We start from the raw sequence: 27,412 nt of genomic DNA, 5'->3' as shown, positions 1-27,412 counted from the left end.
TTAGTTGTTTGACCCCTAGACTGAAGGTATGCGTTCACCTTGAGAACTTCATCTTTGTTTCCAAACGCAATGACTTCAGTTTTGTCTTTGTTTAACTGAAGAAAGTTTTGGCACATCCAATTGTTTACTTCATAAATGCATTGGAACAGAGATTTAATGGGGCTGTAATCGTTAGGTGATAGGGCTAAGTAGAGCTGTGTATCGTCTGCATAGCTGTGGTAAGCGATTTGGTTATTTCTCATTATTTGGCTCATTGGGAGCATGTACAGGTTGAATAGGAGTGGCGCAAGATTTGAGCCTTGAGGGACCCTGCATGTCATGGGTGTCCACTCAGACTTATGATCTCCAATACTCACAAACCGGATTAAACACATCTGAAAACGAAGAGTAACAGTGGGGAATATTCGTTGACAGGTTTTCCTTGGGACTTTCGATGGATGTGGAACTCACGATAATAGCTTCTTGTGTGTCCCACTCGACTCACCGTAAGCCGAGGTGGTCGAGTGGGACATGCAAGTAGGAAGTGACCTTCCACACCACAGTACAAACATAATTTTAACTCTCTACGACGGGTGTGTTCTGCCTGGGAAAGTCGGTGAGTGTCAACTTGCATCCTTTCTGGTGGGGTTTCAGATACAGATTCTGTGGGAGCTTGATGGGACATGGCATGAGAGTGTCGAGTATCTTGGTAACAACTCTGAGATCTTTGATGTATATGGAGAGTTTGTTGTATGAATTTTTCCAGTCCCAGGTTATCATCATATATAGCCAGTTGAAGACGGAGTGCAGGATTTAAACCACGGCGATAAACAGAGGAGAGCTCTTTCATTCCAAGCACTTGCTGAGGCTAGAATCCGAAATTCAATGGAATACTTTGAGACAGATTGCAACAATTTATCGCTGACGGATGAATCACTGACTGGTTGTCCAAATACTTCTTTGAAATGGTTAACAAAGCTCTGCAATTATGTGGTAACCTCAGTTTCCTGTACCCCCAATGACTCAGCCCATCTCAAAGCTGATCCAGATAACTGTTCGATGATGAAAGAGATTTGTGATCGATCTGTAGGATATAGATGAGCTTGCTATTCAACGGCGAGGGAACACTGCAACAGGAATCCATTGCAGTCTTCCGCCCGGCCGGAGAATGGCGCTGGTCGGGAGGCGGAGTTCGCGATGCAGACCAGCGTGGGAGCGGGGTTATCGGGGTTAGCGCTGGCTGCTTGTGGTATCGAATTCGCGGCATTGATTGCAGGTTGCACTGGAATGGCAGCGGTTGGCGGTTGTGTAGGATCCATACCGTCGAATGTTTGTTTCTTTCAGTCAAGCCTCTGTCAGGATACAGGCACGGAGACAGAGGTAAGTGAATCCAAACACAGCTTTATTCAATGTGACACAAGTGCAAGATGAGTATTCAGAGTTCAGGTGCAGATTAGGTGAGGATCACTCCGTGCGGGGCAGACAACAGGTGAGCATGTCCTCTTCAGGTTAGTTGATGTCAAGCAGTTACAGTTCATTAATACTTGTCCGTTCTCTTTCAGATGTCTCTTTCAGGTCGCTAGCAGGCAAGCTCGGTGTGAACAAAGGAAGCTCAGGAGAATACCGGATCTCGGGAAACATGGACTCAAACAGGATTTCTGGAGACAGCGGAACAAGGATACATAGGTTAGTGTTTCACAGGTGAGTATACGTTACTTTGCAGGATAGTGATGCATCAGAGACTTTAGGAGGCAATGGATAACGGTCTGTTCCTGTTGGAGGCTTGACAATGACTGAACACACAGTGAGAGTTTTTATGAGCTGGTTGATGAGGCTTACTGATTGTGAACAGGTGCAGGTGATTAGAATTCTGGGGAGAGTGATCGTTGTGTGGTGAGGGATGTTGAATCTGATTGGTTCCTGACAATAAGAACCAAGAAATTGCACAACATCAGTTCAAATGTTCTGGTTTCATCAAGTCATTATGACTCCACAAACTCTCTCTTTTCATAATTTTGTAACACAGAACAACTTCCTAAGCAACAAACAACCACAAAAAAGTTACATTTCCCCTTTTAGAAAGCTATTATGGGAATGGCGTATTTGGGAATTTTTATTAATTTATTATTTTACCATGATGAAACTGCCTTCCCATGAAAATGTTTACAGCTGTTGTCACCGATTCACAATGATGTGGCAAACTTACAAAAGGTCTTACCATGCTAACCAAATGAAGCAACATAAAAGTATGTGAATGTAGTGAACAGAGGTCTTATCCTTGTGAAAAAGAAGTGTGCTTAGTTGTATTAATGTTATTAATAATTATGTGTTTATAGAATGTTGCAGTGTGTGTTATAAATTATTTATCCATAAACATCATTTATTTATTTATTTTTAAATCATGTGTCCTTGTCATCTCTAATCAAAATAAGTTCCCCTCCCTCCTACAGTGACATCTCTACCCTGATGACGTGTTTACTGGCGCAAAGGCGGGACAACCTGTAACTCAAATGAAATCAACCAATAGCAAACCACTACCATCCAATCAATACCCAATGAACAAAATCAAGTCCCGCCCTACATGTTCTTGTTCAAGAATGACGGATATACACCACAATATGAAAATAAAAGACTATAGCAACTTCCGTTTCATACTATCTTTAAGTGTATATTTTAAAAGAAAACTTAAGTGTACTTAAAGAAGTACACTTATTTCTATGTTTTGATTTACATACTAAGGCAGATGTAAAATACTTGATTATAATTGAACAGTAGTGTGTTATATACTGTAGTTCAATACTACATTTAAAGTGAATGTATGTTAAATGCTCTAAATTGCAACTTTATCATTATGTGTAATTACAAATATTTTTAAATACATGACGTACAAGTTTCAATAGAAATTGCATTAAAGTATATTTTAGTTTACCATAAATGCTTGTCACCTAATTTCGACAGTACATTTAAACATATTTCAGACAATAGAAGTAATAAGAAATTCAATTTAAAGATGTACTTAAGTGGGTCAAATTAAAGTACTTTAAGTTCAGCTAATTGCATTTATTATAAATGTAAACTATAAAACATTTTTATTCAATTAAAATTTTAATTTTAATTTGTTTATGTAATAATACTCTTTTTAAAAGTATGCTAAAGTTACCTTTTTCACTAGGGTAGAGAGTACTGATTACCTTTAAAAATAAAGCTTTACTTTTTTTTAACATCAACTGCAAACAAACACTTGCATTTTTCTTAAAAAATAGTAGACTATTTAGATTTCAGAAAGCTCTAGGCCTGTTTATTGTCATTCTTGCAGCTAGTTATGAATTTTCCAAGGCTTACTATTAAAAATGAGTACTAGCCTCCCTGTTTAGAGTAAGGTAAGTGGGTTAATGAAGTGTTAGCATGCAGCAAGCAGGAATCTCTCTGCTTCTTGGTGCATTTTGTAGTGTACTCACAATTACTCTTTATTTTTGTGTGCATTAAATCATCATTACCTCTTTGCCCATTTTGTGGTTGAGCCCAAATCTACATAAACAAATTCACTTTGCATAGCACAAGGCTTAATTCAAAGAAGTAGGGAAAACTATAAATCATTTAATCTATATGAGATTATGATAACAAACTAACAGTGAAATGTTCTGGAAAAAATATCACTTTTATAGCACAATGACCTGTTTTTGGAATTAGCAGTTTACGTCTTATAATAATTTAAAATTCAGAAATGCAGGTTTGTGACTATCTATGAGTGCAAATTTCAACATTCAAATTCAACTGAACTTCATTTTCTACGTGCAATTCACACGAGCTCTAAGCGATTTATTATAACTATTAATGTCGCTGTCTTCACGAAGTGCTGAAATGTCAATACAGTTTCATTATGACGTGGCATTGTCATGATTCTGCCATCATGTCCGTGATTCTCTTAGTATTGCGGCAGGATCATGACAGACCCATGTTCTGTGTGCAAGCACATGGCCTTGTGTTTTGGTCATGTGTTTGTGTTGTCTCGTCTCTTAAACCCGCCCCCTTGTTATCCTGATTCAGTCATTATTGCTTTACCCGTGTCACCTGTTATGTCTTGATTAGTCTCCTTATTTAATCCCCTTGTGTTTGCTGTCTTGTGTTGGTTCATTGCCAAATGTTACCTGTGAGTATTCTGTGGAAAGTCTTGTCATTGAAAGTTGTTGTTAGTAGTCATTGTTAGTATTATACAAAGTGTTGTTTGTTTCTTGTTCAGTCATTATCTAGTCTTGTCAGTCTTATATCCCTTGTTTCGTCTGTTTTGCCCCCTCGTGGGTTTTGTTTTCCTGTTTTGTCCCAATAAACCCTGAGTTCATTGTACACCGTCTGCGTTTGGGTTCATCTCCGTGCACAGCCGTGACAGAATGAACCGACCCACATCGAACCCAGCGGACAGTATGTCCTCGCCCGTCAAGTGCCAGACGGACCCTAAAGGTTGGTGGTACCAGGCCATCGCTGACGCTAAGAGGGGCAAACTCCCGATTCCCGCTCAGGGACAGCTATCGGTAAGGGAGTATGCCCGGGTCGCGAACGAGAGGAGGTTCTTCCTGCCGGAGATCCTCCTAAACCGCTACCTCGTCGCTGGTCTCAACTCCCCTCCACCCCTGGCCGAACGGGAGGAGTTGGTGACCCGTCCGTTCATGGAGATGGTGGATCGTTTATCTCGGAGAGAGTCACAGACACCCACAAGCTCACCATCCGCCCAGCTGCCCGTGATCTCGGAGGGTCGTGTTTTGGCTGTGGTCACCCTTGGGGACCAGGCCCATGCCGCTTCAGTCCCTGAGGCATCATCTCCGCCCACCAGTCTCTGCAGCAAACGGGGAAGACACGCCTCGTGGGAGTCCGCTTCGGAGTCATCCGCTACAGAGGCAGCGCAGTCTGAGGCTGCCCTTCCTGGGCTAGTTGTGGTCCCTGTCGAGCTTCCCCAACCAGCCATGAGTCCAGCTATTGCGTCTGCTCCCCGACCGAAGAAGAAGAAGAAGAGGAGGAGGGGAGCCTCTGGTCTGTTTTCGTCCCCAGTGTCTGCAAGCGCTGTTCCAGAGCCCGCTACTGCAAGCGCTGTTCCAGAGCCCGCTACTGCAAGCACTGTTCCAGAGCCCGCTACTGCAAGCGCCGTCCATGACCCCGCCTCAGCTAGCGCCGTCCTAGAGCCCGCTGAGAGAGTTGCGGCCGATCTAGCCGCTAAGGAGGTTCTGCGAGCAGTTTCGGCTCGTCAGGAGATGCCCATCTTCCTTGCTGCAAAGACCCTGTCAGAATACTTGTCATGTCTCATCAAGATCCTTGATGTCCCTGTCCGTCCTGTCTCGCCCTCAGTCCCAGTATCCGCCGCCGAGAGCGCGGCACCCGAACCCGCCGCCGAGAGCGCGGCACCCGAACCCGCCGCCGAGAGCGCTGCACCCGAGCCTGTCGTCGAGAGCGCTGCACCCGAGCCTGTCGCCGAGAGCGCTGCACCCGAGCCTGTCGCCGAGAGCGCTGCACCCGAGCCTGTCGCCGAGAGCGCTGCACCCGAGCCTGTCGCCGAGAGCGCTGCACCCGAGCCTGTCGCCGAGAGCGCTGCACCCGAGCCTGTCGCCGAGAGCGCTGCACCCGAGCCTGTCGCCGAGAGCGCAGCACCCACGCCTGTCGCCGAGAGCGCAGCACCCACGCCTGTCGCCGAGAGCGCAGCAACCACGCCAGTCGCCGAGAGCGCTACAGTCGACGCCTCTCCAGAGTCGGAGGTGATGAGTCTCACCTCTTCTTGGGGAAGCCTTGACTCTTCAAGTAATACTGTTCCCGTTCCTGCTTCCTCTTCCCCTGTCAGTTCCCGTGTCTCCGTTTCGTCTCCCGCTGCTGCTGTCTCCACTGCCCCCGGACTCCCGTTTGTTTCCCCCGTCATGGCTCAACCCAGGACCGTTTCTCCCTCTACCCACACCACTCCACCCAAGTCCGTTCGGACCCCCCGTCCTAAGCCCACACCCCGTAGTCCCAAGATCACTGTCCCGCCTACCCACCCTGGACCCTCGCTCAAAGACTTTGTTGTCCCTCCGCCTCCCCTTCCTTGTTTATTATTTTTGATGTTCCACCCCAATCCTGTCATTGTTTACTCTTGTATGCCCTTGTTATTATTTGTCATGTTTTGTTGGGTCGTGTCTATGTCTCAGTCAGTCTTGTCCCGTGTTTGATGTCTCCTTGGGGAGCGTCTGGAAGCCGCTCCTTAAGGAGGGGGTTCTGTCATGATTCTGCCATCATGTCCGTGATTCTCTTAGTATTGCGGCAGGATCATGACAGACCCATGTTCTGTGTGCAAGCACATGGCCTTGTGTTTTGGTCATGTGCTTGTGTTGTCTCGTCTCTTAAACCCGCCCCCTTGTTATCCTGATTCAGACATTATTGCTTTACCCGTGTCACCTGTTATGTCTTGATTAGTCTCCTTATTTAATCACCTTGTGTTTGCTGTCTTGTGTCGGTTCATTGCGAAATGTTACCTGTGAGTATTCTGTGGAAAGTCTTGTCATTGAAAGTCGTTGTTAGTAGTCATTGTTAGTATTATACAAAGTGTTGTTTGTTTCTTGTTCAGTCATTATCTAGTCTTGTCAGTCTTATATCCCTTGTTTCGTCTGTTTTGCCCCCTCGTGGGTTTTGTTTTCCTGTTTTGTCCCAATAAACCCTGAGTTCATTGTACACCGTCTGCGTTTGGGTTCATCTCCGTGCACAGCCGTGACAGGCATAGGCTATAGTCAAGAGAAGAAGACCCAAAAGTGGGAATAGGCTATGTAGCAAAACAAACTTTATTAACGAAACAGAAGATCAGAGGGAATAATTTCTTTAATTTATTTTTATTATTTTATTTTTCAATTTTATTTTTTTTTACCGGTTGGCCGGTCACACGGATTTCATAGTTTTCATTTAGGCTACGAGACCTGCAGTTATTTTAATTTTAATACAGCGACATTAATAGGTCTGAGCCAAATGGCTAACTCAATCCTATCGCACTCAATGAGTTGATTAACTCATCCCGTTCTGATTTGGTTGATTATCTGAACGTGCTCATCCCGAACTTTGTTATAGGCCCTATATAATTGAAATATAATTTAATGAATGAATTTAAGGTATCACATAAAGGGAAACTTAGGGACATTTATGCACAAATGAGCTAGGCATTTATGCGATCACTAATCGCAGTTAGACATCTAAAATTGTTTGACTCCACCACTAGCGTAGCCAGAAAAGCGTCTCTGGGTGTGCATAAGAAAAATTGGGTGTGCCACATTTATTGTCAAACTCGGACCTGGCGTATCACTAACTTTACAGAATAGACTGGGCTGATGTGTAAAACTGGCTTGCCACATAAACATAATACTAGGCCTACATTATATAAAATATAACTCAGGGCTCAACATTAAGGCTTTACATGTGCTTGTCCTTCGAACAAGTAAATCGGCCATTCTCTTGTATGAAGTAAAAATCCAGAAATCGGTTTAAATGTATGCTTCATCTTTCATTTTAAATTCTTAGATTTGATCAATAAATTCAATTGAAATAATAAGACACTATGCTGTTACCAATCACATTAATTAATTTACACTGAAAAATTACAACTGCATTAAATAATGTTATGAGATTGTTTTAAATATTTTTTGAAGATACAAATATGATGACATATTGGAAAGAATTATAGCCTAGTTTTAAACATGAAACTAAACCACTAGTAGGGGGCGGCAGGTGTCCGTCTTAATGAGTTAGTTATTGGGTCATTTATTGAAATGATTCGTTCAAACGGCTGAATCGTTAAGGAATGAGGCAGTTGTTTAATGGGTCATTGAATCTTTGACTCAATCGATGCATTCAAAGTGCTGAATGAATCATTCATTAATGCAGTTACGTGTTCAGGTGAGCTGCGCTGTGGTTCTTGGGATGTTTGTTTGGAACTATTTTCGCTGCTCAAATAGAACAAAAACAGTCAATATTGTGTCTAAAATGTAAGTGACTTGATATTAATTACTTGTTTATTGAACTGTCATATGAAATCAGTGTCATATTTTCAGTCGTGATGGTATTCAGCACTCGCGGTCATGTTGCTTAACTGTATGTATTCTCATCCCAATGCGTCATATACGACGCTTTTGCCAAAGCGTACATATCCTACGCACATGGCACCCTTTAGCGTAAATATAACACGCACAGAGTATGGGTAGGTTTAGGTCTGGGGTAGGGTTAGGGTTAGGGTTAGACCACTAGGAGGCGCCTTCTGCCCCATATATATCTGCGTCTCATATTTACGCTAAAGGGTGCCATGTACGCTTTGGCAAAAGCGTCGTATATGACGCCTTGGGATGAGGACGGGCTGTCATATCATATGTTATAAATATAAAAACTCCCTATTAATTTTTTAACCGCTCTATGTTCATAAAGTTTATTTGTGTGATCTGCGCTCATTTTTTCCCATTTGTCCTCATGAGGCTGCGCGAGCCTCAACAGCACAACCGTATTACCAGTCAGCGGCTGTTTGCGGATTGGTTGGCAGTCCGAATGTCGGCAGAACCCCATAGAGAATCTGTGGGATATTGTGAAGAGAAAGTTGAGAGACGCAAGACCCAACACTCTGGATGAGCTTAAGGCCGCTATCGAAGCATCCTGGGCCTCCATAACACCTCAGCAGTGCCACAGGCCGATTGCTACCATGCCACGCAGCAATTTCTTTCTGTGTCTTACCCTCTTGCTTGAGGCTGTCAATGATGGCCTTCTGGACAGCAGTCAGGTCGGCAGTCTTACCCATGATTGCGGTTTTGAGTAATGAAACAGGCTGGGATTTTTTAAAAGCCTCAGGAATCTTTTGCAGGTGTTTAGAGTTAATTAGTTGATTCAGATTATTAGGTTAATAGCTCGTTTAGAGACCCTTTTCATGATATGCTAATTTTTTGAGATAGGAATTTTGGGTTTTCATGAGCTGTATGCCAAAATCATCAGTATTAAAACAATAAAAGACCTGAAATATTTCAGTTGGTGTGCAATGAATCTAAAATATATGAAAGTTTAATTTTTATCATTACTTTATGGAAAATAATGAACTTTATCACAATATGCTAATTTTTTTAGAAGTACCTGTATTTTAAGTAAACAACAATAGGCCAAGTTTAGGAAACGTTTTTATTAAAACTTTAAAAAATAATTCTGCATCTATTTTAGGTGTGCCAGCTGCCACTGTGGGTGGCACCGGCACATCCTGGCACACGCCAGTGGACTCCACAGACATTTTCTGGTCTCTGATAACGGGAGGGGCGAGCCAGACTACATCTGGTGCTGCGCCAGATCTTTAGCTAGACCTTTTTATTTTATTTATTCATTTATATTTTTTATTGAACAAAATTTTATTTACATTTACACTTGTGAACAGATGTTGCCAGTAGGCCTACATTCATACAGGATAAAGGAATCCTGACCCATATACACTGAAGGCCGTGGACTATGCTTTGACTAAAGACAGTTTAACTAGAACTTCTAACAAACATCTATCGGCGTGTGGCGTTATTATAACGCGTGGCGGTGTTCACTTATAAATTATATTTAACGCCTGGCGGCATGATGAAAACAGTGTTTTAATATTGATATGGCGGTCTTTTGTCCTTTATTATCTGCTCCAGACTTACCCCAATTTGCATTCCATGATAAATTTATCTTGTGCATAACCCCTCCCCCATACAGTGAAGGCTTTCAAGAGTAGGCTACAGACCTGTTACAGACACGTATCAATATGCTGTTGCTGGATGGGTAACAAACGTAAAAGTGCGGCACCTGGCAACCAAGGATTTGGAAATTTCCACAATCATGGGAAATGTTGGTATTATAAAAAAAAATTCAAATGTATGATTTTGGCGGTAGTTTGCTCTGACTAGTTAGCGAGTTGTTAGCTAGCTAGGCTCAGCTGGTAGCTTGCCAGCTGTTAGTCACGGCTCACGGCTAGCTGTCATTAATCTGGATTAGGCCTGTCGCGATAGTCAATAAATCAATTAATCGCACAATAAAACAAAATGAGCTCGATAATTTTTCCGGCCGCGATAATTTCCATTTGCATGCTTTGTCTCTCTCTCTCTCTCTCTCTCTCTCTCTCTCTCTCTCTCTCTCTCTCTCTCTCTCTCTCTCTCTCTCTCTCTACCAAAGAGACTGGATGACAACTCTGTTTAAGACATAACCGGCCTATTTTACTAGCCTGGTTAAAACCAGACCATTCTCAGTTGTAACTGAGTTAGGGTCTGGCAAAGCTTCATAGACAAATCATTTCCAAAGGGGCGTCACCAACGGACATAGCTCAAATGCCTCTTGGAGCAATTGGATAGACCTAAAACCAATCAGAGCGATGAAGATGAACAAGCAGACACTTATCAGCTACTTGCTCTACGTTTATTTAAAATTAACAGCAAGACAACTGGAAGTGAATGTGCTTTCCAGTAAATAAAACACACACAGTAAACAAAACCTTAACAAAAAAAACTTTGCAATTTAGACGCGCAAACTGGGTGCCGGTGGTGTGAGACGAACGGCTCGGGCAGATTCGGCTTTAAGTCGTTCATCCTCGGATGCGGCGCCGCGCTCGCTGTTACAAAATACCCGTGCACACAGGCAAGCGAAATGGGGTCTTGCGCACCGAACCCGTGATTTTTGCCCCGCGTACCTTCGCGCTCGTGCGGACGCATCGAGTATAGACCTTATGCACCAGAGAAACGAGGGCGCCGCCATCTTTAGAATATTGTCTTTGAACTTCCGTTTTTGCGTTCGCTCTGTATATTTCTATGGCATCGCTGTCCAGCAGTAATTAGCTGGTGAAGTTGATTTACTTATTGTAGAGTTAACGAAAGTTATCATGAGTATTGTAATGTTTAACATTAGCATTGTAAAGCATATGTCTTAACAAATGGACCTTGGAATTTTTTTAACGAGCCGTTCATTCATAACTACGCAAGATCGCTGTGAAAATACAGACCGGAAGTCAAAAGACAACGAGCTCAGCGCTGAAAAGAGGCGTGGCTACATACGGTCTATAAACAAGGCTTTACACCGTGTTAGTGCGCGCTCTGATCGGTAAAGGGGCACAGACCTCTCCCGAATCATCTCCAGCAGTAGCAGCCTCCGATCGCACCACTAACTCCGCCTCCGTTTCCCTCGTAAGCTGATATTAGTATTTAAACATTCTCTATGATAAATGTTTGTGAAAAAAAAAATATTTTAATAACATGGTTTTGGCGGTTATAGAGTTCTAATGACGGTGTTCAACTATAACCGTCACACATAGTTCCACAGCGGCATCCATCTTTGTAAATGTAAAAAATCTGCTTCACCGTCGCTGTGCTGTCGTCATCGTGTAAAGCCCGCCCCAACGTTTCTGATTGGTGCCGCGATTTCGACGGATTGGAAATGGACTTCAATGAGCTCTTTGCCAGACCTACTTGCAGAGCAAATCTAAATTTGCCGGAAGTGGTCTGGGTTTTCCCAGGCTAATATTTTACATGAATACTCTCCAAAATGGACATTTAACCCTAATTTTGTGTGTGTATTTGTCCATTCAGACACCAAACAGAGCTCAATTCATTACTTGTGCGCTGTGTAGGGGTCCATGGTTGCACACTTCGGGTCGGGTGTGTGCGCACAGAAAGATGAGACATGATACAATATGAGACATTCGTACAATAGGAGACATTTCTTCTATCCTTTTTTTTTTGGTATAGAATAAAATACCAGTTTGGGGTTCCTCTTTCGGCTGTTGTTGCAGCCAACTGCACAACATATTGCAGGCATTACTGAGACCATCGGTCGTCAAGATGGCGGCACAAAGCGACAGTGACGTCACGTCAGATACACCGATTATAGCACTTAAACATGTTAAAAATGTTTACAATTCCCTCTACACACCAGAGGCCTTGATGTGGGCAGTTACAGGCATGATTGAAGACCAGTTTGATGGTATTTGCTGGAAGTATAGCAATACAGAATAATATGTCTGAAATACAAATATTTTTATTTTTATTACCCTAATGTTTTCCATTTTTAATTATTTAAAATGTCAATACATTTCCATGACAAAATTTATGTGAATTCAGATCTGCAGAGAGCTACTGCTGTTTATTTGGACTTTAGGAAGATCTTCTACACAGAGGTTGTTGACCATCGGAAAGTCTTCCATGCCAAATACCACCATTCCATCTTGACCCTCAGGGTTCTCCTTACATTGGGCAGAAATCTGAAAGATGCATGCAGGCATTTGTAGAGATTATCTAAAATCCTAAAATAATTCTGTCTCTATATGAATTATATACCTGAGATTGACTCAATAATTCATCGGTCACATCCTCTTCCTTCAAGAGAGTGTATTTCTCCGAAGGTTGTTCTCGAACAAATTTGCAGCAAGTTGTACCCTTATGTTATGAGAAACATTATTACTATTTTAAAAGGAAAGCAAATTGTACAGTCTAGAATATATAAAACATGTAATGTTTAACTCAAATCTTTGAATTTTTTTTTTGTTAGCACATTGTTAGCACTCAATGCTAGTTTTGCCTTACCATTACGTTGACAATCTGAGCCAAGCTGTCCAATAAAAGATGTTGTATAAAAACAATTAATTACTGAAATATTATGATGAACAGTTTTGGGATTTTTTTGTGGATTGTCTTTCAACAATCGTAAACACTGACCAACTGCTTCCGGGTAATTACACATGTGACTAAATCGTAACCTTTTGTGGATTTTTGTGAAAATCAGCAATGAGTTAAAACCTTCATATACTTGTCAAAGTAATTTGATGATTTAATATGTTTCATCAGCTACTGTACCAAACAAATAAAAGCATTAACAGCAAAGTAAGCAACGCTTATTCATGTTATACCGTTTAATTCAAAATGGTATTGAAAGTGTTTACATAAAAGAAATAAAAAATAATCAAAAGGTAAATTAAAAACAAAAAAAGAAACAAACAGAAAAAGTTACAAGTGTCATTGGGCTTGATTGTACCTTCAGTGTCTGAACCTATTACACAGCATGGCATGTAAATTAAATGAAACTATTAAAACATACCAGTCATAAGTAACAAGTAGCAAATCCTTGTGATACGGAACAATTATATTCCTGTTATTGTTAAGCTTTAAAAAAGGAGAAATCCATGGTGGGATTTTTTTTTTTTTTACAATGATATAGAAATTAACAGAGCTTAGTTTGGCAAAGTTTGAGGATTTTACCTTTAGGTACTTTACTCCTAGAAAACATCATGTCAATACTGTGAGATGTGCGGCTTTATCTGGGAATATCATGTCTGTCTCTTGCTTACAGGGCACAGTACAGATAAGGCACTGTACATCCCTTCAATTTATGTTAACATATAAATAAACTAAGGCCTGTATCAAGAATTTAAAACATTTTATTTACTTTTAGTCTTACACTTGCTTTTTTCTTAAAAAGCTTTTTAAACAGCATTAAATTGCTGTAAAATTCTCTTATTAATACATAATTTAAAACACTGATACTTCTCCATATCACTAATTAATCAAATCTGTTATTTAATATACAATCATTTGTATGTTAATTTATTTGAAATAGCAAGAAGAAAAAATAATTTACCTCCAAAAATCACAGCATATGCTGTACATTACAGTTGTCTTCTCTGAATTTAAAATAGTAGTCCATTGAGTTCATTTTATATCAAATCCACATGTTCCAGTAGTGAAATTAGATTTAAAAAAAAGAACATTTGTGAAATATATACACACCCTATAAAACTATCAAAATGAAGTCCACAGGACATTCTTCTATGATGACTTGAAATTATTTGAATGTAGGTCTCAAAATAAGAGCATGTTCCTGCATACTACTTATCTTCTGTATCACGTTCATCATGAGAAAGCATGAAATCAAGATATCTCAGATCTTACATATGAAGTGATGATTAATTACAGAATAAGATCTTCGAAACATGATAAAAGCAACCACTCAGACAACAGCAAAAACGCATCACTCAGACAAATAGGCTAATAAGAAAACCTCAACAACAAATGCAATCTTGCCAGTTCCACATAGAAGCAGTTATCAGTTCTCAGCAGTTATCAGCAGTTATCAGTTCTCAGTTCTAGTTTAAAGCTAGGTAACTTTTGTAACAAAATATTTTTTACATATTTGTTAAAACTGTCATTATGTCCAGACAGTAGAATATGAGACAGATAATCTCTGAAAAAATCAAGCTCCTCTGGCTCCTCCCTGTGGTCCTATTGCCATTTGCAGAAATACACAGCTCCCAGTCAGAAACAACCAATCAGAGCCAGGAGGAATGTCTTAGCAGTGTCAATCAAGCTTGTGTACGCGCTGATCACCCCTCTCTTGCACAGCATACCGTCGTTCAAACTCAAGATTGCCGGTGTGCTGCACCTGTGCTAATGGCGGAAAAACAACCTAAACTGCCAATTTCTCGAGTGGCACCTGCGCTTAAAACAAAGAGTTATAAGGAAAAAGACTGATGACGATAAACAAGCGAAAAAGAAAGAATTAGACAGATATTGATATAGCCTAATCATTGACTCGGTGTCAAAACTCTAGCCGCATAATATGTAGCTAAAATGTCACACACAGTGCTAAGCAACAATTGAAACCTGCTAATTCACTGGCTTGTCATGTTGCTGAAATAACAATGTAACATTACAATGTAACAAACCTTATCTAGCATTACATATCGCTAGAATAATTACTTACATACTGTAACGTTAGTTACCGTTATATTAACGTTATCTTACTAGCTATTTATAACTTATAGAAAGTGTGCAACATTATAAAGTTGCATGTATTGCAAAATACTTAATGATTTGAGGACCAAGTTTGTAGTCAAAGTATGGGCAGGCCATAGTCAATGTAAAGCATATTGTTGATGTTTCGTCCCTATTAGTGAATGTGCCAAAACTGTTTATCCGCGTCATCGGTGGTCCTGCTTACTAGCCTGTGCGTTCACGGCAGGCTCTGCTGTGGGGGAGGAGCTGGGGTGGGAGGGCTGTAGCTCAGCAGAGAGCAAGGGGTGGTTCAAATTTTCAGGCTACGTCAACATTTTCTCAAAACTCCCTACTGCAGCTTTAAGGATCAGTTTAAAAACCTGAACTACTTACATGAAGCCAATCTAGTACTAATCACTACAAATCTTAAAATAATTTGTTTCTCGACAACACAATTGATATAGCCTAATCATGGTAAAATGTAAAAAATTATATAATCCATACATTATGACAACATATGTTTTTACATTGCTTTAACTCAAAAAAATGAGGGTTAGGGTTATCTTGTTATACAAGATTCAACTCATATTTTAAAGTCAATTTATTGTCATTTGAGTAGATATGACTGAAACATCCAAGTTGATTAAATTTTAACTTTTTTACAGTGTAAACTGTAAAAAATTATATGATCAATAACTTATGAAAAAATATGTTTTTACAGTGCGTTAACTCATAAAAAAATAAGTTCAGCAATTAAAGTAAAGTTATAGGCTACAAGATATAAAACAATTTTTTTTAAGTCAGTTTAATGTAACTTAAAGGTGGGGTACGTGATTTGGAAAACGACCGGCAGATTTTGAAAATACACAATTCAAATGGTCCTACCTTCTTTCCTCCAACGCTGGCCCTGACTCCACCCATTCGAAGAACATGGACGCGCAATCATGCACGAGCGAAAACTCAGATGCGCGAGAGATTGTAATGACGATTTACTACTAATCATGGAACCGGCTTTACTGACACATGCGTCACAAGCTTTGAGTATGCACATGCGTCACAAGCTTTGAGTATGAGCACGAAGGGGGTCACGCGCGCTGGGGGGAGGGGGGTATGGTACGGCCGTTTGATTGACGAACTTACTGTCCAATGATTCCAGGTGGTCTTGGAAATGATTGGCTGGAATTTTTCGAGTCCTGCCCGTTCCACAGTTGATTAAATTGCTTAATTTTCATTTCAGTGCTTCTAACTCAGTGGCTGTAAGTGGGTTATGAATAGGATTTCAAGTTATTTTGAAAAAATTGACAAAAAAGAGAATCACATACCCCACCTTTAAGTTGAAATTACTTAAACATCCAAGTTGATTGTACTTAAATTTAAGCATTTTTTTACAGAGTAGAAAAACACTGAAACTGTTTGAGTTTCAAATTTCGGCCTGTTACAAAGCTATTATATGACTTCACAAGACTTGGAATATGATGCATGAGTCTACTATTTTATGGAAAGCCTATGATGCTTTTTGAAGTTTGAAAGCTTCAAACAAACAACAACCAGCCATAGTCTTCACTTTTGTTTTTGTGTTCCACTTTATTCAACTTACAAGAAGTGGTTAAGTTTAATATAACAATAACCAAACCATTTAAATGCTCCAATGCAACATTAAAACAACAAAAAATAAAAAACACAGAGATACAGACAACAGAAGATGTCTAGATAACACACTACAGCAGTAGTACTTTGACTGGTTCATTTCTGCCTATCAGAAGTAGCATCTCATCACCACATGTGCACATTTATCCCATTTATACTTCATGCAAGCATTGTTTTCTACCATTTACTTGTGCATTTGAAGTAATGCGTGCTTGCACTATATGCTTTTTTCCATTTTAAACTGTCCAGTTTATTTGCAAAGAATAAGGTGCTGATTTTCTGACAGTGCAGCTGTTTTGCACTGGTGTCTTTTTTTCAGTATGTATAAAGATTCCCATGTAATGGCTTTTCAGTTTTTTTCCCACTGTTTTCTTCTCATGTCCAGTTTTGGGGAAAGTTACTTTTAAAAGTAATGCATTACAATATTGCCTTACTCCCCAAAAAAGTAACTAAGTACGTTACTTAGTTACTTTTTATGGAACGTAATGCGTTACATTACTTTTGCGTTACTTTTTCTCACCTGCATGGGCTTGTTTGTTTGTTTTTTAATAACAGCTGAAACAATCTATTTTTGCCAATTGTTAAGGCCCTTTCACATCAAAAGTTAAATGAATAAGCCTAAGGCTGAAGGAAATGCATATTTACTACTGTACAGTAGAGGGCGCCGCTCAAACAAACCTTTCAGCTGCTGCTGTTCTTGATTAAATAACAATAGGATACAGGAGAAGGAAGTTCAACACTCTTATTTCTAAACCTAATCTAAAGTCATTTTTGCTTATTAGTATGGTGGCAAAGACATTGGTTAATAAAGTGAGATTAAATACATAAAGTATATTTGTGTAATTTAACATAGTTAATTATAAAACTTTTGCACAAAATTCTGAGATTGCATTTGACTTTTTTTATTCATTTTGAGGAATATTGAATGTTTTTGTGCAAGTGAGATGAGTAAATGCATTTTCAATGCAAATGCACACAACACCTCACTTTATTTCTCTCAACATGGGGACAGGAGAGCTGTCAGTCAATAAATGTGAAAAAGTAACTAGCGTTACTAATTTGAAAAAGTAACTCAGATATTTTGTTGTAAATTGAAAAAGTAATGCGTTACTTTACTAGTTACTTGAAAAAGTAATCTGATTACGTAACTCAAGTTACTTGTAATAAGTTACCCCAACACTGCTCATGTCACACTCTAAAATACAGGCAACAATGATTTAAATATGTTTCTTTAACTTAACTAAGAAATTAAATTGATTAAACAAAGGTGTGAAACACATTAAACAAAGGTATGAAACACATTAGTCGTCTTTACAAGTTCAGAAGATACTCTCTTAAGTCTAAACTCTGCTACACATGTTGTAAATGAGTTATAGAGTCATCTTATGGTAAAAAGTTAAAGATTTTAGCTAATTATTCTAGCTATAAACATTTCAACTGAAATTAGAGATGACAGTGATGTTTTTCCTTGATTCACATACCATGGCTTCAGTGACGGAGATGTCGAGGAACAAATTAAAACTGTCGCTGAACAGTTTGGTGTGTTCAGATCTAAAAATGGATGTATCCGACTTTACCTCTTCGTAATTCACATCTATTCAACTTTTACTAATCTGTGATTGTAATCTCTCTAAATCTTGGAAGTCTTCCTTATTTCCAGGTCAACTCATTCATGTGTGAAATGGCACCAAATTTGTAAAAGACGTCGATCTTTTCCTTGCGTGCTTACTTCATGTCCGCTAGATTATGCTACTTCTTCAAGCGATTTCATGTATGTAGGGCTTTCTTGGTATTGCTAGTGAGATCTGATATATTGTCAGAAAATTTTTCAAAAAAGGTAGTCAAAGTTTCAAAATCCTCGTAGACTTTGGTTAACCTTGCAGAGCTTGATTTCATGTTCAAAGCACCCGTAACCTTAATTGCAGAGATCAGCAGTATATTGGAGTATATAGTATATAATGGTGTCATTGCCAAAAAGATACACAAGTAATCCAATACAGAAATTAAAATGGTACAATATAAAATAAAGCAAATCAAAGAAAAACAATGTGTGTTTCCTGTGTCACTGACTGTAAAAGACTGACAGACTTAAGTTATATCCCAACCCACTGATCTGGAAGCAAACAGGACTCCTCCCAAAGATTCAGTAATTCAGTAAACTCCAACAAGCCAACTATTATGGAGGACTAAAAATGACAAAAGGAAAAATAAATAAATACAAGTAGAAATAAATAAATAAATGCAGAAATATAGTGAAAATAAATACATTTTGGTAATATAAATGGCTATTTCTGTATTTTTACATGTATTTATTTATTTATGCATTTATATATTACTTATGTATGTATTTATACATTTATTTATTTATTTATACATTTATTTATTCATAAATTTATTTATTTCTGTATTTCCACAATTCTACATTTATTTAGTTCTGTATTTCTACATTTCTTTATTTCTGTATTTCCACATTTCCAAATTTATTTTTCCCTGCGCCTGTATGCTAATTGAGTGGGGTGTGCCAACATCAGTCTGAAGCAGGATTGGTTAGCTGGGGGTGCATCGCTAACCAGCCAGAAGCAAACGATCCATCTATCCATCGGGCGGTGCCTAACTGTGGATCGTCCGTTTTGGTGGTCGGGTCAGAAACTTTCCCAGTTTAGAGGTAAACAGTACACTGAAATATATTTATGAAAAGATTTAAGGCGAGATATAGACAATCCAGCAACATAATCTTGGTTCATATTTGATCAGCATTGACTAGTTTTACAGTTTGTTGTGAGCCTGGTTTTTTTCTTTGGATGGGTCCATATAGGGTGGCCATACGTCCAGATTTTGGCCGGACAGTCTGGATTTTAAGCCCCCTGTCCGGCGTACGGCGCAGCCTCAAGCCGGACACTCATTTGTCCTTCTTTTTGGAGTTGCGCTGAATTGTTTAAAAAAATTAACCTAAAAAATCCGGCATATTGATAGCGGCTCACTGATGCCCGTAAATTAGTTCAAATTTCTCGGAATCTAGAGTTCGCGAGCTCCAAACCATGTAGCGCGCGCACGACAGAGAGGGAGAGAGCGATAGACCTTGCGTGTGTGTGCAAATGTGCGTGTGTGCCTTACGGAGCGCATGTAAACACTCCGAGTCGATCAGTCTGTGGCACTGCTCAGGTGTTATGAGAGCCCAGGTTGCTCTGATAGTGGCCTTCAGCTTTTCTGCATTGTTGGGTCTGGCATATCGCATCTTCTTCACAATACCCCATATATTTTCTATAGGGTTAATGTCAGGCGAGTTTGCTGGCCAATTAAGAACAGGGATACCATGGTCCTTAAACCAGGTACTGGTAGCTTTGGCACTGTTGGAAAATGAAATCTGTATCTCCTTAAAGTTGGTCAGCAGCAGGAAGCATGAAGTGCTCTTAAACTTCCTGGTAGACGGCTGCGTTGACCTTGGACCTCAGAAAACACAGTGGACCAACATCAGCAGATGACATGGCACCCCAAACCATCACTGACTGTGGAAACTTTACACTGGACTTCAAGCAACGTGGATTCTGTGTCTCTCCTCTCTTCCTCCAGACTCTGGGACCTGGATTTCCAAAGGAAATGCAAAATTTACTTTTATCAGAGAACATAACTTTGGCCCACTCAGCAGCAGTACAGTCCTTTTTGTCTTTAGCCCAGGTGAGATGCTTCTGACGCTGTGTCTTGTTCAAGAGTGGCTTGACACAAGGAATGCTACAGCTGAAACCCATGTCTTGCATACGTCTGTGCGTGGTGGTTCTTGAAGCACTGTCTCCAGCTGCAGTCCACTCTTTGTGAATCTCCCCCACATTTTTGAATGGGTTTTGTTTCACAATCCTCTCCAGGGTGCGGTTATCCCTATTGCTTGTACACTTTTTTTCTACCACATCTTTTCCTTCCCTTCACCTCTCTATTAATGTCTTTGGACACAGAGCTCTGTGAACAGCCAGCCTCTTTAGGAATGACCTTTTGGGTCTTGCCCTCCTTGTGCAAGATGTCAATGGTCGTCTTTTGGACAGCTGTCAAGTCAGCAGTCTTTCCCATGATTGTGTAGCCTACAGAACTAGACTGAGAGACCATTTAAAGGCCTTCGCAGGTGTTTTGAGTTAATTAGCTGATTAGAGTGTGGCACCAGGTGTCTTCAATATGGAACCTTTTCACAATATTCTAATTTTCTGAGATGCTGATTTTGGGGTTTTCATTAATTGTCAGTTATAATCATCAAAATTAAAAGGAATGAACACTTGAAATATATCAGTCTGTGTGTAATGAATTAATATAATATCCAAATTTCACTTTTTGAAATGGAATTACTGAAATAAATCAACTTTTTGATGATGTTCTAATTATATGACCAGCACCTGTAAGTGTTGTAGTATAACCAACAGGACAGCAGGTATGTGTGAACTGAATTTGGCAACAATGCAGTGTATTACAGTGAAGTTTTTGAATATTTTTCAGAGATAAAAATCATGAAAAGTATGTAAAAAGACTTTTATACCAAAATAAGTGTTGTAGTATAACCATCAGGACAGCAGTTATGTGTGAACTGAATTTGGCAACAATGCAGTGTATTACAGTGAAGTTATTGACTGTTTTCGTAGTACGCTTTTCGGGGTTTCTACTTTGCAGACGGTCCCTTCGGATCTGTCTCTCAGCCGCCTGCGCATAGAGATCAATGTATTTTATCCATTGTGAAGGAAAGCTTGTTTCGAGGAAAATTAGGTTGTAGCTGCTTGTCTACGTTGCTACGATTAAAAAGAGGCGTCATTTGTGTAGTAGCAACGTTTAGCTGACGAGTTATTGACCCGGGAAGTTCGAATCTGTGAATTCAGCCTCATCCACAACAGGTCCGCCAGCGGCCTCCCACTTGAAGCCATTTCGTCTCTCCAGCTGGAGACCCCACATGCATAAAATGCTACAGACTCACAGGATCCGCTGATTGATGACACCATATAGATTAAGAAGATGTCAATCAGTAGATCCCACTGCGCAGTGCATGATGGACCCGTCCAAAGAAAAGCATCAGGCTCACAACAAACGGTAAAACTTGGCAATGCTGATCACATATGAATCAAGATTCTGTTGCTGGATTGTCTATTTCTCGCCTTAAATCTTTTCAGAAATATATTTCAGTGTACTGTTTACCTCTAAAATGGGAACGTTTCTTACCCGACCGCCAAAACGGATGATCCACAGTTAAGCATCGCCCGACTCATTACCATAGCTCATATATAGATAGCCTGCGTGCAGAGACGGATAGATGGATTGTTGGCACCCCCACTCAATAAGCATGCAGGCGCAGGGAAAAATAAATGTGGAAATGTGGAAATACAGAAATAAATATTATGTAGAAATACAGAAATAAGTAAATGTAGAAATGAGGAAATACAGAAATAAAAAAAAGTAGAAATGTGGAAATACAGATTTATATATAAATAAACAAATACATAAATGTAGAAATAAATGTATAAATACATAAATAAATACATGTATAAATGCATAAATAAATAAATAAATAAATAAATAAATAAATAAATGTGAAAATACAGAAATAGCCATTTATATTACCAAAATGTATTTATTTTCACTATATTTATGCATTTATTTATTTATTTCTACTTTTATTTATTTATTTTTCCTTTTGTCATTTTTAGTCCTTCATAAACAATTTCCTTTAGAAAGTTATAAGAACCAAAACATGCATGTACAATATCAGTTCAAATGTCCTGGTTTCATCAAGTCATTATGACTCCACTTGTGATTGTTTTTTTTTTTCAAAACCTCACTTTTCATAATTTTGTAACACAGAACAACTTCCTAAGCAACAAACAAGCACAAAAAAGACATTTCCCCTTTTAGAAAGCTATTATGGGAATAGCGTATTTGGGAATTTTTATTAATTTATTATTTTACCATGATGAAACTGCCTTCACATGAAAATGTTTACAGCTGTAGTCACTGATTCACAATGATGTGGCAAACCTACAAAAGGCCTTACCATGCTAACCAAATGAAGCAACATAAAAGTATGTGAATGTAGTGAACAGAGGTCTTACCCTTGTAAAAGAAGAAGTGTGCTTAGTTGCAGGGGCGGATTAAGGTTGTCAGGGGCCCCTAGGCTGCTCTTTGTGTGAGGCCCCCCCACTAAATTTGTATTTAGTGCCATATATGGTCCATACGCAACTACGGTGAACTGGCATACAGATACATTGAGACAGCTAACACTACAGTGTTTTATTTACATTCCTTCAAGTGGTGGACCACAACAGTAGACAATTACCACCACACCACGTAGGTAAAATGAAAAATTGAACATTACAAACAAACCACAAATACAAACAAGGCCCAGTGCTTAGTATCAACCATTTAATTATGATCAGGAAATACTGGCAGTACAACCAAAACAGAGGTGTAAGTGGAAAGAATATCAGATATTATTATCTGCCACCACCACCCCTAAACAAATGAAACTATAAACATCAATGCAACAAAATACCTTCACATTTCAACTCTCATCACTTCCTGTTGTCTATCTCTCATCACTTGCTGTTGTCTCTCTCTCTCATCACTTGCTGTTGTCTATCTCTCAACTCATCACTTGCTGTTGTCTCTCTCTCTCATCACTTGCTGTTGTCTCTTTCTCATCACTTGCTGTTGTCTCTCTCTCTCATCACTTGCTGTTGTCTCTCTCTCTCATCACTTGCTGTTGTCTCTCTCTCAACTCATCACATGCTGTTGTCTCTCTCTCTCATCACTTGCTGTTGTCTCTTTCTCATCACTTGCTGTTGTCTCTCTCTCATCACTTGCTGTTGTCTCTCTCTCTCATCACTTGCTGTTGTCTCTCTCTCTCATCACTTGCTGTTGTCTCTTTCTCATCACTTGCTGTTGTCTCTCTCTCTCATCACTTGCTGTTGTCTCTCTCTCAACTCATCACATGCTGTTGTCTCTATCTCTCATCACTTGCTGTTGTCTCTTTCTCATCTCTTGCTGTTGCTGTTGTCTCTCTCAACTCATCACATGCAGTTGTCTCTCTCTCATCACTTGCTGTTGTCTCTCTCTCTCATCACTTGCTGTTGTCTCTCTCTCTCATCACTTGCTGTTGTCTCTTTCTCATCTCTTGCTGTTGCTGTTGTCTCTCTCTCTCATCACTTGCTGTTGTCTATCTCTCAACTCATCACATGCTGTTGTCTCTCTCTCTCATCACTTGCTGTTGTCTCTCTCTCTCATCACTTGCTGTTGTCTATCTCTCTCATCACTTGCTGTTGTCTCTCTCTCTCATCACATGCTGTTGTCTCTTTCTCATCACTTGCTGTTGTCTCTGTCTCTCTCTCTCATCACTTGCTGTTGTCTCTCTCTCATCACTTGCTGTTGTCTATCTCTCATCACTTGCTGTTGTCTCTCTCTCATCACTTGCTGTTGCTGTTGTCTCTCTCTCTAATCACTTGCTGTTGTCTCTCTCTCTCATCACTTGCTGTTGTCTCTCTCTCTCATCACTTGCTGTTGTCTCTCTGTCTCATCACTTGCTGTTGTCTCTCTCTCATCACTTGCGGTTGCTGTTGTCTCTCTCTCTCATCACATGCTGTTGTCTCTCTCTCATCACTTGCGGTTGCTGTTGTCTCTCTCTCATCACTTGCGGTTGCTGTTGTCTCTCTCTCTAATCACTTGCTGTTGTCTCTCTCTCTCATCACTTGCTGTTGTCTCTCTCTCTCATCACTTGCTGTTGTCTCTCTCTCTCATCACTTGCTGTTGTCTCTCTCTCATCACTTGCGGTTGCTGTTGTCTCTCTCTCATCACTTGCGGTTGCTGTTGTCTCTCTCTCTAATCACTTGCTGTTGTCTCTCTCTCTCATCACTTGCTGTTGTCTCTCTCTCATCACTTGCGGTTGCTGTTGTCTCTCTCTCATCACTTGCGGTTGCTGTTGTCTCTCTCTCTAATCACTTGCTGTTGTCTCTCTCTCTCATCACTTGCTGTTGTCTCTCTCTCTCATCACTTGCTGTTGTCTCTCTGTCTCATCACTTGCTGTTGTCTCTCTCTCATCACTTGCGGTTGCTGTTGTCTCTCTCTCTCATCACATGCTGTTGTCTCTCTCTCATCACTTGCGGTTGCTGTTGTCTCTCTCTCATCACTTGCGGTTGCTGTTGTCTCTCTCTCTCATCACTTGCTGTTGACTCTCTCTCTCATCACTTGCTGTTGTCTCTCTGTCTCATCACTTGCTGTTGTCTCTCTCTCTCATCACTTGCTGTTGCTGTTGTCTCTCTCTCTCATCACTTGCGGTTGCTGTTGTCTCTCTCTCTCATCACTTGCTGTTGCTGTTTTAAACCTTTGCCAGCCACAGAATCCTTTAGGATACCATAGCAGGAACAACAAAACTTCATAGATTCAATCGACGATGTAAACTGGGATGAATTACTCTCTGGCATTAACTTGGACAAGGATTGTTCTCTATTTTCTAATAAAATACAGCAAACTATTACACAATTTACACGGAAAATTAGATTACGAGCTAAAAAAAATGGCCTTCCATGGTTAAATGGACCTGTCCTGAAATTGATGAAAGAACAAGATCATTCCTTGAAGCAGGCTGTAAAATCAGGATATAATAGGCACCAATTTATCACTTTAAGAAATAGAGTATAGAGAAACAAGGAGATCTAAAGCTGACTTTTTCATTACTGCTTTGAATAGTGCACGTGGAAATTCTAAAATAACCTGGCATTACATAAAAAAACTGACAGGTGAGTCCCACAAAAATAAGACAAAACAAATGCAAATTGAATTAAATGGAGATTTTTTAACAGAACCCAAGGTAATAGCTGATGCTTTTAACAACTATTTTATTAAATCGGTAGCAGAAATCTCTAAGAACTTTACAATAAAACAAACAAAAGAACACTTAGTGTCTGCAACACAGTCTTTCATCATTGCAAACATCACTGAGACTAAAGTCATTGACATAATTTAAACACTAAAACCATCTAATGCCAGGGATGTATTTGGTATGGACACGAACATGGTTAATCCACTCTAGCTACTCCCATTGCTTCTATTATTAATCTATCTATTTCCAGTGGTCACTTTCCAAAGGCCTGGAAATCTGCTATTGTTACGCCAGTTTTTAAGTCTGGTCTATCTACCTCAGTGAATAACTACCGACCAATAAGCATTCTTCCGGCCATTTCTAAAATTGCAGAAAAATGGGTAGCTGAGCAGACTGTCCAGTACTTAAACAGTAGCTCCCCCTCTTTTCACGCCATGCAGTTTGGCTTTAGGTCCAAACACTCTACTGAAATGGCTACGTGCCTTTTTATTGAGAAAATAAAATCTTCTCTAGACAAAGGGGGGAGTAGTAGGGGCGGTATTCTTGGATCTCAAAAAAGCCTTTGATACAGTGAACCACTCAGTTCTACTCAACAAGCTTCCACATTTTAAATTCTCTTGTCATACTGTTAGTTGGTTTGAATCCTACCTGCATGATCGTACACAATCTGTACTAATTAACAACTGCAATTCTGAGTCTGTTAAGCTAACTACCGGGGTTCCTCAGGGCTCAATATTAGGGCCCCTCTTATTTAGCCTTTATGTCAATGACTTGCCTAATGTTTGCTCTGAAGTAGAATGTTTAATGTATGCGGATGACACTGTTCTTTTTGTTCATGGTTGCTCTAAAAACATTGTTGCAGATAAACTCACTAAAGCCATGACTCGTGTTACATCTTGGTTGCAGGAGAACTGCCTGCAGCTAAATATTTCAAAAACTGTAGGTATGTTCTTCATTAAAACCAATAGAGCTTCATTTAATCTGGATATAACAGTTGCTGGAGAAAAATACAAATATCTTGGCTTAGTAATAGATTCACATCTTTCCTTTAAAGCCCATATTGAAAAATTATGTAAAATAATCAAGTTTAATCTTGCAAATTTCCGCTCAATTCGAAATGACATGTCAACCGAAGCTGCACTACTTTATTTACATTCCATGATTTTCAGCCACCTCAATTACTGTTTAACAAGTTGGTCTCAAGCAAGTCAGAGCGCAAAAAGACCTTTGGAAACATTGTATAAACAAGCCATTAAAATCATGGACAAAAAACCAAGGCACTATCATCACTGTGGAATTTTTTAAAAAACACAGCCTTTTAAACTGGGCCAGTATTCATAAGTTTTTAGATTTGAGTCTTATATACAAAGTGACACATGATTTGGCCCCAGCTCCTCTGGCTGAGTTCATCACCCAAAGAAACAGCTCAGACCGTGTCACTCGAAGCTCTGCCAGAGGGGACTGTGTTGTCCCTCTGCGCAGGAGCGCTTTTGGTCGCTTGGCCTGGTCAGTGAGAGGCGCCGCTGAATGGAATTCTATACCTGAGGAGGTTAGACAGCTCAACACTTACAAGGCTTTTACAAAAAAAGTGAAAATTTGACTCATTAACAAATATGTCTGCCAACATTAAAAGCCGAGCCTATTGAGTTGTATTCTATATTTAATATACTATAGCCTTTTTGAAAATGTGTTTTTGTGTGTCTTATTATTGTAATAGGTACAGTGTACCCTAAGTTATCTTATAGTGTTATTTATATTGTAGTTATATTGTAGTCAATTTGCCATAGACTTGTAAATGTATTTTCTTGTTTGTATTGTAATGCCTTTTTTTTTACATCTTGGCAAGGGGACTACAGATGAAAAATAGCCTTTTGGCTAATTCTGGCTTTTTTAACCATGTTTGTTCATGCATTTTATGAAATTGTACTGTCCCCTTTTAAATAAACCAATAAATCAAATCAAATCAAAATCTTGTTGTATCTTGCAGAAAGCATAAATTAGACCCTTCTTAGACTACCATGCTTGGCTGCTGCTTAGAATGTAAAGTGTAGCATAACAAGCTTGATAATTTGAGTAACAATTTAATTTATTCCATGATCCACAGCTTTGTGTCAGGTGGCAAATGGCAGTGGTAAAGAAAACCCTTGTAGATGTATGAGGAAGAAGCCTTAGTACAATATACAAATGCTAATTTAATTCATATTACCTC

General features: G+C 39.6%; 1 long non-coding RNA gene across 2 annotated transcripts; it reads right to left on the bottom strand.

The window, feature by feature from the left end:
• Nucleotides 1-12,014: 12,014 nt before the first annotated feature.
• Nucleotides 12,015-13,815, bottom strand: LOC143757371 (uncharacterized). Of its 2 annotated transcripts, none has more exons than XR_013210490.1 (3): nt 13,588-13,815; nt 12,291-12,389; nt 12,015-12,214 (listed from the first exon to the last, which is right to left on the bottom strand). It is a non-coding gene; the product is annotated as an uncharacterized LOC143757371 (long non-coding RNA). The 2 variants fall into 2 exon arrangements; XR_013210489.1 differs by lacking the exon at nt 13,588-13,815 and adding an exon at nt 12,537-12,721.
• Between the last annotated feature and the right edge of the window lie 13,597 nt (nt 13,816-27,412).

Source organism: Siphateles boraxobius, unplaced genomic scaffold (genome assembly GCF_051911475.1).
Source record: "Siphateles boraxobius isolate OS27281-9 unplaced genomic scaffold, OSU_SipBor_1 11, whole genome shotgun sequence".
NCBI lineage: Eukaryota > Metazoa > Chordata > Actinopteri > Cypriniformes > Leuciscidae > Siphateles > Siphateles boraxobius.
This window is presented reverse-complemented; position numbering and strand designations above follow the sequence as displayed.